Below are 17,225 nucleotides of genomic sequence, written 5' to 3' on the forward strand. Positions count from 1 at the left end.
AGAGACATTTTGTTCTTTACTAAGTGAAAAATGTCATCATATTTCAAAATGAAATTTTGCAGACCATTGATCTAGAATGGGAGCTAGTTCCTTTGGGTATTTTAGAAAATCAGAAACAACGTATTTATTTAATTTAGAAAAATTACTTCCATCCAAGGCTCTTTCTTGAGAAATATTCACAACAGCCTAAAACTTACAAACTCTACCTTTAGATGCCAGGCATAGCATAAAGACAAATAGCTCAATAGGTTGTGATATGAAATCCCCCTGAACAAGTATTTCATATTGGATTGTGTCAGATCTTAAAAGACCTTCCAGTGTCCTGGAAAAATAATTATATTTTTAGAGGACTAGTAAATATATGGCTTCACATAGTAGTTAGCAAATGTTTCAACAAATTGAAAAGATGCCTTCTAACAGTTCTCATACTTAGTCCCGAAATGATTAATCATGTCGCTTTTTTTAAAGGCTTATATTAAAAGAATTAGAAATAAACTTTTAAACTGTGTTTCTCATGCCAACTGGAAAAGCCAAAGATATTAAAAATTAAAGATGACACTTCCAATCTTGATTTTGACCCCAGATAAGTAATTTTCATGCTTCTGGCTTCTCTTGGTTTCCTGAAGAAAACAGAAGAAACCCTTCTCCTGAAAGCTGAGGGTACACCTGACCTAAAGTCTTCCAGATTAGAGTTGAAGAACAGAAATCCAAGTCTTTAAATTATGCTTAGTTATTGAATGCCATCCAGATGGATTATTACACAGGGAAGGGTACCCTATGCAGAAACAGTTAAGTGAATTACAGACAAAGTGCTAGTCTGAAAAGTAAAAATAGTGTTTGGTCCTACTACTCTCTGCTTTAAAGGTGTTTGATTGAAATTTTTCTCCTATGCTTCCTTATTTTCTCCTTTATATTTCTAAGTATATCCCAAACTTGAAATTTACTAGAGGTTGTTTTCCGCTTAAAAAAATAGTCTTCTGTAATAAAACCTCTGAATATTGGTCTTGATCCATTTTGTTTGTTTATTTGCTTTTTTTTGTTCTTGGTTTTTTGTGTCTTGTTTTGTCTTGATTTTTAATCCTGAAAAAGATGAGGATAGAATGAACAAGGAGAAAGTATTCTGGTGAAAACAAAATTTTGCTATTAGTCTGAAACCACACTTCCTAACTCTGGGAACATAAAATCAAAGATGCAATGTGCCCTGGACCCAGACATCCTGTACCAAACATTAAGCAGCAAACAAATGGTCAGTCATCACCAGAATGGTTTTGTGGTCTTCGAGGAGTCATGACTCAGAGATTTTCTTTGCTTTAGTTGGTAGTCTTTGTATGTAGACAAAATTTCCCCCCTGAACTTTTAATACTCTCTTGAGTGAAAGGCATCCTCAGCTTAAACCATAAAGTTTAAACCATAAAGCTTAAACTTTTTGGTTTCTTTCAGCTGAATGTCTGATGGATGCATCTGACATCTTCTTCCCTGCAATCCTTCTGGTTCTTTTCCTGTGAAAGAAAGGTCCTAATTCACCTTCTCCACCTCTGTCATTCAGCAATTCAGCATTTCAGTTCAAAATTCAGAATAATTTATGGTCAGTCCAGTGAAGCTAAAATTATATGTTAGATTCACAATTAAGTGTCAGAGTTTCAGTAACTGAAACATTTCAATTTTGTCAAAGCAAAAAAACCTTTTCCAATAGAAAACCTGTCTGCTGGAAAATTTTCAAGCTTCTCGGAGTGTTATGCTATGTTTTTGGCTCAAGAAGCTCAGTAAGGGCTCTTTATTTTTATTTAAATATAGGATGTCAAAATTCATCATCAGAAATTTCACTGACATAAAGGAAAATATTTGGTCCAGAGCATTTGCTGTTATAAAGACTATTACTGAAATTTTCACACTGCAGTCATAACCATATATTCATGTAGCCTAGCTAAATAAAATACAGATTTCAAGCAAACAAGGGTAGAATTTTTGGCTAAAACACACAAGGCAATATCTTTTCTGGAGTTTGACTTTTATCAGCTCAGGTTGTTCAGGCATGACTACAGATATTTTGGACACCTAACTAACACTCATAAAAAGAAGTTTGCTCAGAAATGAGGGAGGCCAGAGGACTGTCAGAGATTCTGCCATCCTTTTATGGAGCAATCCCAAGAAAGAAATGTCAGAAAGGCCATCTTGTGTTTGGTATCTGTCTCCTGCCTAAGCCCCACTTCAGGAGCCCACCTCCTCCAGAAGACTGTCAGATTGCTCAGATATGTTTCTCCCTTCATAAATCCATGGTGACTACTCCCAGTCACTGTCTTGTCCTTAATACACTGGAAAAGGCTTCCAGGAGGATTTATTCCATTATTTTCTCAGTGACTGGGTTGAGGCTGATTGGCTTGTAGTTCCCTGCATCCCCCTTCATGCCCTTCTTGAAGACAGGAGTGACATTTGGTTTCCTCCAGTCCTAGGGAGCATTCCATGATCCCCATGACCTTTCAAAGATCATCAGGAGTGGCCTCACAATGACATCTGTGAGCTCCCTTAACACTTATGGGTGAATTTTGCCAGGCCCCATGAGCTTTGGTACATTTTGTTTGTTTCAGTATTCCCTAATCTGGTCATTCTCCATCAAGGGAAGTTTTTCCTTGCTCCAGCCTTTCCCCCTGGTATCAGAGGCCTAGGATTACTGAAGACAGATCTTACCAGTAAAGACAAGAAGGAGAAATCTGTGTACCCTGATTTTTTTTATATCTCCTTTGTTATCAGATTTCCTGCCCCATTCAGCAGCAGGCCCACATTTCCCCATATTCCTTTAGCTGCTGATAGGTAATACCTGTGGAAGCCTTTCCTCATCATCCTTCAGGTGGGCTCTGGCTTTTGGGTCTGGCTTTTCTAACCCTGGTCCTGCATACTTTAACAGCATCTCTGTATTTCCCCTGGATCACCTGTCTCTGCTTCTACTTCTTCAATTAAAGTTTGAAGTTTAAACTTCAAGCTTCTTTGGGAGTTGTCCTTTTTTTCTTTGGAGTGAAGCTTGATTTAGAGCTTCTGAACAGAAGCTGTTGACCTGTCCTGAAATCCTGGGGAAACAAAGGACAAGAATATAGGAATGGTGGCATGGTGAAACTTCTCCAGAAAAATGGCTACCTATCCAAATTAAAGTTGGCTTTCCAACAGAAAATTAGGTCTGTACATATGCACGCTGATGAAATAGGAAATTCCTGTTTTGCTATTCATCTAGAAAGAGAAATTTTTTCCATTTCATGTCTCATCTCCCACTTGCTCAGCATGGGCTAAGAGTTGTATCCATTTCAGCTTAAGAGATGGAGGTTTGAACGGATAATAGGAGTTTCACAGGCCAAATGAAAGAGAAGGAAGTGTGAGGAGAAAGAGGGAAGAGGAGGGAGGAAGTAAGAATCCTGACACAAATTTTTAAGCATTCATCTGATGGAAAGGCAGACTCTGGGATGGTTATTTCTGCTGCCTGTGAATCTAGGAGGTTAAAACAGGGAAATGATAAGTAAAGAAGAGTTACAAGCTTACAAGAGTTACAAGTTCTTTCTCTTTCTTTCTTTCTTTCTTTCTTTCTTTCTTTCTTTCTTTCTTTCTTTCTTTCTTTCTTTCTTTCTTTCTTTCTTTCTTTCTTTCTTTCTTTCTTTCTTTCTTTCTTTCTTTCTTTCTTTCTTTCTTTCTTTCTTTCTTTCTTTCTTTCTTTCTTTCTTTCTTTCTTTCTTTCTTTCTTTCTTTCTTTCTTTCTTTCTTTCTTTCTTTCTTTCTTTCTTTCTTTCTTTCTTTCTTTCTTTCTTTCTTTCTTTCTTTCTTTCTTTCTTTCTTTCTTTCTTTCTTTCTTTCTTTCTTTCTTTCTTTCTCTCTCTATTCCTCTCTTTATTTATTTATTTTTTCCTTCTTGGAAGAAAAGGCACGAGGTTAAGCTGACCAGAGAAAGCAAAGCTACCACAGCCTTTTGTGGCCTGTAAAACTGAGTACAGGCTGTCATTGTCAGGCTGTGTAATACAGTCCACTTTTGTTGTTTACTTGCAGCAGTGGGTGAAAGGAACTGCTCTAAATTATGTTGGGTGACGGGGAGCCAGGAGAAGAGCTCTTGTGGGAGGAGGCTCTGCTGTCTTCCTAGACTTTCACTTTTGATTTTCAGTTGAGATGGAAATGTGATTTCTTATTGGGTTTTTTTGGTTTTTGGGGTTTTTTTAATGCCTGGACCTGACGCCAGATACTCAGCTGGGATAAATCAGCTCTGCTTCCTTGTAGCCAAGGAAGGTAGGAGGATTCACAGCAGTTCAAGATATGATCTGCCTTGTTCAGAGACTGGAGTGCTTCTTTTCCCTGGTAAAAATCAGACCACCACATCCATGTGCTCAATCATCAAGTTCGTGAACATGTTTCAAAAGCACAACTTCCCAATGACCCAGAGTGTTTTTAAATAAAGAAGTGCTATTGGACCTCGGCAGCGTGAAAGGCAAGGCTGAAATCCCTGTCTTGCCCAGCTGTTAAACCTGTGTTTGATTTCTGAAAAACCTATAGAGAAAAAGGGTTAAAGCAGACCATACAAGAAGTAGAAGAAATAAATTGAATGCACATGTGCAATCATTATTCATACTAACGTTCCCTGTATTACTTCATAACACAGCTGTATACACAAAAAAACAGCCCAGTTTGGTTTCTTCCTATTTGAATCTTATTAATTTCTGTTTAATGGAACACAAATGTTTGCGCTCCTCGTTTTGACGAATGCAGCCTCATAGTGTATTTGTTAAGCATTAGCTAGCACGGTTGTGACCATCTAATACAAATGTCTCTGGGCCTTTCATGGCTCCTGACAGGACATCTTTTGAGCATGACAGTTGCCATGGGGACGGGTGCAATGCCTATTTGGAAGGAAAATCGGGAGCAATGCTCATTACGTCAAAAACTACATCGGGGAGGAGGGGAAGGAGAATGTTTGCTTCTTGTGCTGACACTTAGCTGCTTGTTTTACCCACCACCCACACACTTCCATCAAACAATATCTCTTTCAAACACAGAAGTCAAAGTTTGCATCTCTTATCGTTCCAGCTGGAACAGGCAGGGGCTGTGTGAAATGAATATCATCGCGCGCAGGGCCGGGGCACTGCCTGGCTGGCTCTCTCTGTCACTTCGTCACACAGAAACACTGAGCCCTCTCAGTTTTCCCCTCCTCCTGCCCTGGGCAGAAGGCTTTGCCCAGCTCCACAGGGCACCACAGGGACACCGGGGGTGGTGGAGGGAGGGGACAGCTGGGTAAATTTAACCAGTGTGCTCAAAACCAGCAGATTTATTGTGGGTTTGCGTCGGTCAGAGGAGGAATGGTGGCTGTGGGTATCGCTGTTTCCACAGATAGGGAAAGTGGCCATAACAAACACAAAGACCTTCATATCCTCCCCATCCCCCCCAAACACTGGAAGAAGTCAAGGGGGGAAAAAGCCCTTTTTGTAGAAAACAAGTCCTAGACTTTTCTGTTTTGAGCTGTCTCTTGCCATGTATTCTTCTGAGGTCTGCCCATTTCTTCCATTAGAAATTTGCTATCATTGTATTTTTCACTGAATTGTTCCGTTGACTTCGGACTTTCAGAATACCCCCAAACCTACACCAAAATAACCCCAAGGCCCTCAAAAACTGGATAACAGCAACTGACCATGAGTCCCCAGTTTTGGTGGGAGGAGATAATGCAAACCACTCCAATGTCCAGCTTTGGGTGCTGGGGTAGCATACAAAACATTTTTGGTGAGATACAGGAGGTGTCCACAGTTGTGGACGATGCCCACAATGAACTGTCAGGGCAGGCAGGGTGCTTGGTCGCTGGGATACCTGGATCCTGAATTATTGCCCTTAAAATCCTGCTTTGCTTTCTGTGTTTTAGAGGGACCAGGTGCCCACAGATTTTCAGTGTTCCCTTTCCCTTGCCTTTAGGACCATATAAGAGGTTCAGAGCCTGCTGAACCCACTTGCTAAGTGACTTGGAAATACAAAAACTTCCCCAGCATCTGGACAAATCCAAACTATCTCACATGTAAAACTGGGAAAGGGTGGTGGGGTTGGCCTCTGCCTTCCAGGCAGGGTGTCACCTTGGGGTTTTTACATACTGTCAGAGCACTTCTTCATTCTCTTCACCATAAGGTTATGGAAGTGAAATGCTGTACAGAGAAAGAGGCAGTTTTGATACACTTGCAAGTTTCCTGGTCACAATCAGTCTTGCCAGGGCCTTTTTGCATAAGGAAGGTTTCTTGACTGGCTCCCTCTAAAACACACTTCCCTGACTGGAAGTGGCTATTGATTTCCAAGGTTTCATTTAAATTTAAAAACCCCACAGCCTTTAAACCTAATGCCATTATGTGCAGTGGCAACATACCATCCCCTAGCAGCATCAGCATCAGCATTTATTGTCTTGTCTGGGGAGAAACAGTTCCTGGTCTGAATGCCAGAGCTGCAGTGGGGGCTTAGACATTCCCCATGGAGCCACAACCCTCAGGAACTGTATAGGTGGTGGGTGATGGACCTTGGTGCTCTCTTTTTTTCCCCTCCTCATTTTCTTCTAATGGCATCCACCAAAGCTAGGAGGCCAAATCTGAAAGGTGCAGGAACACTGTTGGGCTCTCTTGACTCTCCCTTACCTTGCCCACCACCTGATCACCACTTTTGTGGGGCTTATTTAGCCCAATTAGATGGTGGTTCTTCTTCATGAAGGTGACATTTGTGAAAGTCCAGCTTTTCCAAGCCACTCTTCACATCCAGGCATTACTCTCCGGATCATATCACAAACCTTGGAAGCAAACAATTTTGTTGGTCTTGGAACTGATGTGCAACAGATTCAGTATTTATGTTTATAAATATAAATAAATATATATTATATATAAAATAATAATATCACTACATATTTTATTTCTAAGATATATCCCCTCTCAGTAGATACAGCTTAGAAGAATCATAACACATAAAAAACTAGCATTGCAGCAAGTTTCAGAGTTAACTTGTGGTATGTGTTTGCCTATGGCTTATATGAGGCAATTTTAATTTAGCTGTCCCTGCTTAGTCACATCTTCCATCACCATAATTTATCTGGCTATCTGATAATTTTGTTTTGCTCAAACTTTAAGCCCAATTCTTTCTCCAGATTTATGCATGCAACAGCACGCTCGTGTCTCTCAGGTTTAGTGAGAATTGCAAGTTTGTCTCTGAAGGGAGAACTATAGAACAAAGATCTAAATATTTGAACAAAATTTGTATGAAAGGTGCCTTGGAAAAGAGAATTCTATAGTAGACCAGTGTGAATTTATTCCCAGTCTTGCTTTTTGGACAGTCTGGAAGTACAGTTCTTATAAAAACTTAAATTTAGTTGAAAAAAAAATGAGATTTTCATAATATCTGGTGAAAAATGTGTTGCATTATCAATTTTACAATGAAAAAATATTTTAATCACTTCATTATCCAGTTTTGAAGGAATTTAGTTATTAAGTTTTAATTTTATTATTTTTACATTATTTCATTGTATTTATGCCAGCATCAAAAGTCACAAGCAGGAGACACTTTGAAATAGAAAAGATCAGACTTTTAAACATGTTAAATAACTCTTATCTCTCTAAGATTTTAAGATAATTAAAATAATAGAATACTTGAATTAAGAAATTACATGCTATCACTACATACACATTGTGAAATAGTGTAAATAATTAGTACAAAATTAAAACCACATTCTATTAACTGAAAGAAAATAATTAGAAGAAAAAAGAAAATCTGAAAAGAACTTTTGCAAATCATTGGTTGTTTCCAGTTTCCACTTCACAGAAAACTTCAGCTACATTAGGTTATGTTCTAAGTCTCTGACAGTCTTGGTAGATGTTAGAGATCCCAGAGCAGGAAAATACATCTCATTTCGAAAGACTACTATTACAATTAAATCTGCTGTCTCACAGAGTCTCTGTTAAGCAAGGAATAAACACCACCCTCCTAGGTGTTTATTAGGAAGGAAGAAACTCTTCTTTCCAAACACTTGAGATAACTGCTTTTTGTTCTGTGGCAACCAGGTTTCAAAAGAAAGATGTTTCATGGATTTCTGATACAAACCTCCCACATGCTTTTCCTTTTTCCTGCTTACAATTTTTCCCAGAGCTGCACTTCGGATGTGGGATCTAAAACCAGTCCTGGCACAAATAAGCACCAATGCCCAGGCTGGCCAGCAGATCATAGAATCATAGAATCATAGACTCATAGAACTGGCTGGGTTGGAAGGGACCTCATAGATCATCAAGTCCAACCCTTGATCCACTACCACTGCAGTTCCCAGCCCATGGCACTGAGTGCCACATCCAGTCTCTTTTTAAATATCTCCAGGGATGGAGAATCCACCACTTCCCTGGGCAGCCCATTCCAATGTCTGATCACCCTCTCAGTAAAGAAATTCTTTCTAATGTCCAACCTAAACCTCCCCAGGCACAACTTGAGACCGTGCCCTCTTGTCTTGCTGAGAGTTGCCTGGGAAAAGAGACCAACCCCCCCCCCGGCTACCCCCTCCTTTCAGGGAGTTGTAGAGAGTGTCTTTAGATGTCTTTAGACATGTGTCTTCTTCTTTGCCCAGGGTCCAGCCTTTCTCAGAGCTGCTGTATCCAGCATCCCAAATTAAAGATGCTGAGAGTCCCAGGGGCTGGGCTTCACCACACCTGACGTGGTGCGCTTGTGGTGCTTGTGGAGGAGACCTCTGCATCAGCTCCTGATAGAGTCACAGGGGACTGTAGAAGGTCCATTTTTTATGCCTGCTTCAAGGAAGAGGGCTGAGCAACAGGGAGGCTTCTGTCCTGTGACCACACTGGGAGTCTGCATGACTCCTGTAGGTGCAAAGGTCTGCCTCTGACTAGTAAGTACATCACACCTGGCACTCCTAGCAATAACTTGATTTAAGAAAGGGGCAGAGAGACCAACAGCTTTGGCCATTTTGGAAAATTAAAACTATGTCCCAGTCTGAAATCTCTTTTTTGCCCTTTAATGGTGTCATGCCATGAGGAGCTCCTGGGGTGTACTGTTGTGTACACACCCAGAGGATGCCCTGAGTGCAGCATTTTCCTTGCCTCTGGGAGGGCAGGGGTTTCTCTACAGCCTCTTGGTATTCAGAGGACAACCTGCTCCTATCAATTGCAAACATCAGTATTCCTACCATTAGAATGAAAATAAGTTTGTAGGAAGTAGGATTTCCCTTTTCTTTCCAGACAGTCAAAGATTTCTTCCATATTTGAATTTTCTTGGTGATATTATATAATTGGACAAAGCTGACTTTGAGCCAAACTTTAGCTTGCTTTGAGCCAACAGTATCAAGAACTCAAGGAGACTTCATCACCTCTACCTTTCCTTCCAAAGTCAGTGAGCAGTCTACGTGGCCAGGCAGAAAGATGAAAAAGCCCACTGGGGGTTTCAATCTCTCAAACAGAAGGTAGAAATTTAGGGAAAAGTAAGAGATTCAGATCTAGGAAATATTAGAAGACAATAAATTTGCTTTCCCTGAGTTTCCTGGGTCTGGCTGAAGGCAGCAGCCCCATAAGACCTTGTCAGCTGAAAGGCTTCCTACATAACCGCATTTAGATTTCCTCTTCTTCCTGATGCAGGACTAGCCCAGGTTACAAAGAACATGGATGTCTGGTACAGCCCGAGTGCATTTGTGCCAGAGCTCCTAAAATGTGCTCCTGCTACCCTGACCCCTTTGTTTTGTCATGCTCATTATAAGTAAAATCTCTGGCTGCTGATTTACAATACACACACACAAAGAGAAAAGAGTTGTGGTCTGATACGTCTGCTAGGTCTGCATCACTGGTAAATGAAAAAGACCATTGTCTTATCTGGGAAGATTGCCACCAGAGGCTGAGAGCTAGGGCTGTATCCAGACAACACAGCACAGGTTGTCCAGACACCCACAAGACAGCAATATCCAGATATCCTTTGGGAAAGAACTGGGAGAAGATGCTTTTGGGGATGACACATCTGTGAAGTTTCTCTTTCTTGAGTCAAATGGCTGAATCACTTAAGCAAGACAAGGCTTCTGACATGCCCTTGGAATAGTCTCTTCCTGGGCTGGCCACTTTCCATTCTTCTTCTGCAGCTCTCTCTTCCAACACCAGCATCATTAAGTGTAATTAGCTTCCTTTTCCACAACTTAAACCTAGATTTATGTAACTTTCTGTATTCTGGTACTTCAATCCATTTTCTGGCCTACATGCCACTTGTACCAACATAGGCATTCCTGGTTAAAACTGCTCAATCCCTTAACCCATCACACACCTGAGACCAGTGTGTAACTGAGATCAGTTACTCAGTTACTGAGGCAGCTCTGTGTAAATCAACCCCTCTGTCCCTTCCAGGAAATAGAACTCCAAAATCAAACGAGAGTAATGATGTTATACAATTTCTTATCATTCCTTTTTACCTTTTACTATTTTCAACCTGCTCCTCTTTAACTAACATCCAAATCCAGGCCCCAAATGCTGAAACTACTTCAACCAGCAGAAAACAATTTCTGCTTCATGTCTCCTGAGCGCTGCATCCAAGGCTTTACAACAAAAATACTCCAGAAAAACTTCACACAGTATCTTCACAGAGTTTCAGAAGTGTCATGCTTCTTCATTCTTACCAAGGGCAGTCTGTTTTCTCACTCAACAAACAAACCCTTACGAGGTTTTCTCCTCTCTTCTTCTTTGTGAGCTGACTGTTTCAGGATTCCTCCAAAAATAAAATGACATGGAATTGCTGTATTCCTAGCCTCTCCTGATAAAGAAGGAAGAAAATGAATCAATTTGTATAAAATTCCTCCTTAAAAAAAAAAAAAAAAAAAAAAAATTTAAAATTATGTTATGTTTCAGGAGAAGGTTATGACCAGAAAAAAACTGAGTTTTTTCCCTGCCTAAGCTTAACAGGATTAATTTACTTTATATTTGTTCTGTTCAGGCCCATAGTTCATGTACTTATTACTGCCTTTTGCATCACTGCTTATGCTCTTCAATGAATGTAGCCCAAAAAAACATCCATCAAAGCTACTAGCAACAGTCTCAAGTTTGATACCTTCTGTGTTCTGTATTAAACAGGTATTTTGAGTACATGGGGCAACATTTCCATAGAGAGCTCTATTTCTTCATTCTCAGAAGAGGAAAGTTCCACCGTTACCAAAGAAGCTTATACCATATGGTCCCACCTATGTGATCTTCCTTCCTGTTTTCACAGTATATTTTGCACTATTTAGCCACTTTTTTGTTGTTTTGCTGTTGATGGATCCACAGTTATTCAACAAGAGTTAGTTTCTTGCCATTCAGCTGTAGAAGAATTGCAACACTAACCATACTGGGTTTCTGTACGTGACTGACTTTAATAGAGAGATGGTCAGTTTTCCTTAAATTGTTCTTCCCTGTTCCATCATCTGTCTCATCTCCTGTTACTAATATCGTTAACACTGTTCTTGTAACAACAGCCAGAGGCTTTGGCATCCAGCTACACCAAGCATTGAAATATTTTCCTTTTCCTTTTCACTATCTATTAAGGTCACAGCAAGATCTGCTTTGCTTTACCCTCTGCTTTTGCCCCATATTAAATACAAATATGTTTTTAAGCTGTTAAGTGGGAATGCTGTGAAGTGGGAAAGACAATCCTGCAAAATGTGGAGAGTGCCAAATGCCCTGTGCAGAATTAATTTGCTTTCCCTGGCCCCCGGCTGCCAGTGCCCACAATAGCTCACCATTTTTTTCCATCGTAGTCAGAGAAGGAAGAAACTAAGGAATTCAATGACAGGAAAATATGAAAATTGAATTTAAGAAATCACAAATGTGGAAAAATAATAGAAGTCATCATCAACCATAGACAAGAGAGTCAATGAGCTACAACTCTCTTACCCGGCTGAGGGTCATGTCCTGAAATGTCTACGGAACATCCTGAAAATTTCCTGAGCTGTTAGAAATATAAGTTATTTAGTCTTCAGACCTTATTAAAGAAAAGATTAATCACTTACTGTAGAATGTTTTACATTATACCTGCTGTATGAAGACCTCTCCATGATTTATAAAATCCAATGTCACAACTCCTCTGTGAAGAAAATATTTTCCTGTTTTATGGAAAAAAGCACTCGGATGTACAGAAACTCAGACTGTTTTAAAATGCTTTTAAAACTGTAAATCATGCCATAATTATAAATGAAAATCTATTTAATCAAATATATTTATATAAATATACTTAATTAAAAGGAGAGAAGGGTTTTCTAGTTTCCTGTGGTAGTCCTCAGTTTCCCTTGGTTTCAGTTTTCTAATTTAAGGTTCTGTGTAAATCTTTATATATTATAGAGATAAATGAAGAAAACGGAGACAAATCTATCACTCCACAGCACACAAATTCATTATGTTCAGCTACACATTAAGGAGGTTGATTGTGAAGTTTTATCTTATTTGTTCCCCTATTTTAGGTAATAATTTTCTGGGTTCTAGATTTAGAAAAAAACAATTACCATTCTTTTTAAATTTAAAAGTGTAAGGTCATAATGTACATTATATAGATCAAACATGGCCAGTGATCAAGAAAGTTTTGCAAGACTATTTACAAAATGACAAAGGTCATTTTATTGCCATGACTGCTATTGAGATATTAATAAAAATTTGGTCAAAAAAGTAATAGAGGATTCCTTGGCCCTGTTTGTAGTAATGTTTGGTAATTTTTTTTTTTTTCTGAAGTATGGGCAAAAACTAGGCTAAACTGGACCACTGAAACTATGGGCTGAGTCCAGAAAATATTCACATTAAGGCTCAGTTTTGCACATCTGAGCAGCTTCAATCAACTCTAGAGGAAATATTCCCATGTGTAAAATTTACTCAGATTTGTAGGATCAGCACTTACAATAGGAAACAGTGCTGCAGGCCTCCTTAGAGGAACAAAATAGAACAGCTGAACCTAATATGTGTTGTTATTATTATTGGTTTAATCTGTCCCCTGTGGAAATAAAATTATGCTAAAATGTCATTTGCCTAAGCTGAACTTGAGAAATAACTAACAAATGTAGCTCCAAAGTGTAACCAAGGCTGGAGGGTCCTCTGCCAGAGTCATGGTTGCACACAAGGATGATTTGTGGAGATGTGCAGAGGCTTTCAAGGGCCCTGGGGCACGGGATGTACACCTGGTGTAAAGCCATCTCCTCCTGTATCCCCAGTTGTGTGGTGGGATTTTGCACAAGGACTGGTGGACTCTATCTCCCTGTGCATTCCCCTGCAGCCCAGGAGCCCTGCATTGGGCACACACGGGTTCCTTTAAACATTTTTCTCCCTAAGCATATAGGATTGAAGGATATTTCCAGGAGGGCTGCATGGATCAGTGGTAAATCAGATAATGGTCCCCACTGAGCCAGGGGAGTCAGGGAAAGTTGAAGTCTGTACAGATTGAGTATAGGAAAAGATGAACTGTAAAAAAAACATTGACTGTTCCTGAACAAGTTAAGACAGCTCAGGAGCCTCTCTGACTTGCAATCAGAGGATTTATGTGAGGATTCAGAGCAACAGCAGCAGTGTTATAACAATACAGATAGCCCCTTGGAGATGCAGGGAACCAAAGGTACTCATGGGGTGAGGACATGGGCCCTTGAAGGTCTTAAAAAGGGGAAGAAGAAATCAGAACAAAGAGCAAATCTGACTCCTGAGCCTGTAAGCATGTACTATATAGCATCACTTTACTGTGACTCATACAGCTCTTAAGAGTTTACAAAGAACTATCAGTGCCTGTGGATAAAGTCTGCTTCAGTGCAGGTGGGATACCAGAAATTCATTTAGGTTTTGTTTGGTATATCCTGTGAAACTTCCTTGGTGCTTGGGTTTTTGGTAGAAAAGCAAAATAGGGTCTATGCAAAGGGGGAGAGGCAGAGGAAAGAGTTCAAAACTCAGAAAGGATCTCCAGTGGAACAAAATAACACCCTAATTTCCATCAGAAATGAGGAAACATAAAAGAAATGTCAAAAGACACCATAGCTTTTTCTTTCCAGAAAAAAACAATCAGGTCTTAATTCAGTTGTTACTTTTGGTTTCTCCATGTATTGGGTTAGTGCAGTGGTCTTTGGGAAGCAGAGGGAGCTACAGAAGTGTCTCCTGTGAGAAACCTCTGGAAGTTCCCCAGTTTTCCCAAGGCTGAGCAGGTACGGGAAGCTGGATGTGCTTTTGTGAGAAATATATTGAAGAAAGGGGAAATGAAACTGGGAAGGAAGGAAGGAAGGAAGGAAGGAAGGAAGGAAGGAAGGAAGGAAGGAAGGAAGGAAGGAAGGAAGGAAGGAAGGAAGGAAGGAAGGAAGGAAGGAAGGAAGGAAGGAAGGAAGGAAGGAAGGAAGGAAGGAAGGAAGGAAGGAAGGAAGGAAGGAAGGAAGGAAGGAAGGAAGGAAGGAAGGAAGGAAGGAAGGAAGGAAGGAAGGAAGGAAGGAAGGAAGGAAGGAAGGAAGGAAGGAAGGAAGGAAGGAAGGAAGGAAGGAAAAGGAGGGAAAAGGAAGGAAAAGGAGGGAAAAGGAAGGAAAAGGAAGGAAAAGGAAGGAAAAGGAAGGAAGGTTGTCTCTCTCTTATGGACACAGGATTTTCTGGTATGGAAGTCCTGTGTCTGGAGGTGGGGTCCCCTTGTCCCCATACCAACACTGCCCAGTGCAGTGTTGCACAGCGGGGACTGCACAATCTGCTCTGCCCAAGGCTCTGCTTGACTGTGTGGAGCATCAGGTTCTTCCAAGTAGGCATCAGTTGTAAGAGAGAGATGTAATTTCCAGACTTATTTTCCTTGGACTTTGTCCAGGCTGTGAGTTTGTTGTGGTGGGATGGGGAATGATGTGAGCTGTGATACAGAGGGCATCATCCCAGGAATTTCTGACTAAACTGAATGGTGTGTTGTCCACAACAACATGGTCGACAAATTGCAGGGCTGTTGACTTAATAACCCAGGTAGCTCCATCTAGTCCCATTTTTCCCAAAATACTTGCGAAGAGTTTCATCTGGGTATTGAAGGACCTAAGGTAGCAGTGAACCTCTCAACAGCTCTGGATTTCATCCAGAACATTGGCTTGGACAACATAAGTGGTATAAGGTTACCCACATGGTGGTGTACCACAGTACAATGTGTGTGTCAGCTGTGTAAAAATATCTGCATGAGAGAGCATGTCCAGTGCAATGTGTGGGATGGTCAGCAAGGATTTTAGATTCCTCTTTTCTGAGGGCATCTCTGCTGATGGGGCTGTTTGCACAGAAGCTTTGGTCTGCAGATGGTATTAAATCCACAGAGAACTTGCTCCTATTTTCCAGCTGCCTGCTGGATGCCTCTCTGCTAAACTGAACCAAGCAGGCCCTGCTGTCTAGGAGCCCTAGACAACTGCCAAGAATCTCTCACCTCTTAAACCAGCTCTGTCTATATTTTCTTCTTTTGTGCACATCACAGTGCTGGAGCACAGGGCTATTTAAGAGACCAGCTCCTAAGTCCTTGTTTCATAACTGTAGACCTTACATTCAAATTCAGGCAGCAGTCTACAGGCTGCCACTTGGGATTACACAGTTTGGTTATGTCAGCAGCTACTTTGGTGAGAATGTGGGGCGTATGAGCTGGATACACTGGAACACCACTATCCCTCTAGACTACAGCTGTGACACCAAATATTTTTAGGGTATTTTTATGTGACTGTTATGTAAGCAGGAATTGATCATTCTTTCCAAGTTGTTAAATTTTAGCATGATATTCAGTACTGTCACCTTTTATAGCTCTGATTGTGAATAGTGTTATGCACTGTACTTTTTTTTTGTTTGTTTTACAGAATGGCTGGGGTGACTTGGTATTTTTATACATAACTCATAGATGCACGTCCTGGTTTGGTCCAGGATAAAGGTAATTTTTTGTCTTGTAGGTAATTCTGTGTTGCTCTTCTGTGACTACCCCATCTAGGAACTCCACAAGCATTTCGATGCCTGCTATTCAGTAACATTTATTAAATTAAAAAGAAAACCTGTGATGATCTTCCTAAGTGCTTCCTAAGTGCCAAGTGAATGGAAGCCATAAGAAGTGTCTTTACTAGATATCAGATCTTCTTCACACCTTTTGGAAGATGTGTTACATACACAGAAAATGTAGTGACATTTTTCCAGCTGAGAGTTTCATCCTCTGTATAAACATCAAAAGGAGCATACCTGGAAAATTCACTCAAATGAGGAATGTGAATTCATTACATATTCCTCCTCAGCATCTGCCTAAACTAAAAATAAGCAGATCTAGAGAGATTACCACATCAGAATTGGAGAGGATTTGGACAAAAGTGGCCCTGTCTCTTTCCTGAATGCTGCCAGAAAGTAGGAAAGGCAACTCTAGATGGCCTCTGTGATGCTTCTGCTTGGCCTTTCACCTATTCTTTGTGTGGAGTGACTTCAAAAGGCTGCTGATTCTTTCACTGTTGACACTAAAAGGCATTGTCAGAATGGTGCTTACTTTGCTACAGCTGATCCTGCTTTGTGTACAATCGATTGAGGTGAGTGCTCCTGGTACTCAAGTATGGTGCCTGTAGGGCATCTGTTTTTCACCACTCCTGTAAAATCTGTATATAAGTGTTAGCTATTATTAGCTATAGATGTTCATTTACAACAAGCCATAATATCAACAGTGTAATAGTGATGCACAGCAATTTTTCAGTACAGGACACAGTAAAGACCTGTCTGGAGGCTTAAAGCCAAAGCAAGAACAGACCAAATTGAGCTGAGACTGTCAGAAAGAAGAAAATGTTAAAAGGATCAAGGGAACAGCAAATTTTCCTGCTCTGTGGAAAAGGAGAGGCTCTCACAAGACGACATGGGGAAAAGCCTCAAGGCCATGTTGAGCTCACCTGGCTCGCAAGGAAAGTCCCCAAGCAGCACTACATGTCATTTATTTATATGGGTCTTGACACATTAGTAATGCTACGCAGATGTGACAGCCCACAATTCTGCATGGAGCAGACAGATGTGCAAAAGTTATTAGAGCTGTTAAAAAAGTACATTGTGGAGAAGGAAATGTATTGCTCAGGGAGTGTGCTCTGGCACATCTGGGAGCAGGGCACAGCCTTCCTACACCCAGGTTTCATCCTCTGTGGCTTCCTTTCCACCCCTATCATTATCCCTGTGAGGTCCTAGCCTGCAGCACAAGACCTGAGCTCTCTGGTTCACTGTACAGGAACAGGTGGTTTTGCCCCCTTAGAAATCTAGTATAAAATTCTTAGACAAAAGCAA

This window comes from Heliangelus exortis, chromosome 1 (genome assembly GCF_036169615.1).
Source record: "Heliangelus exortis chromosome 1, bHelExo1.hap1, whole genome shotgun sequence".
Lineage (NCBI taxonomy): Eukaryota > Metazoa > Chordata > Aves > Apodiformes > Trochilidae > Heliangelus > Heliangelus exortis.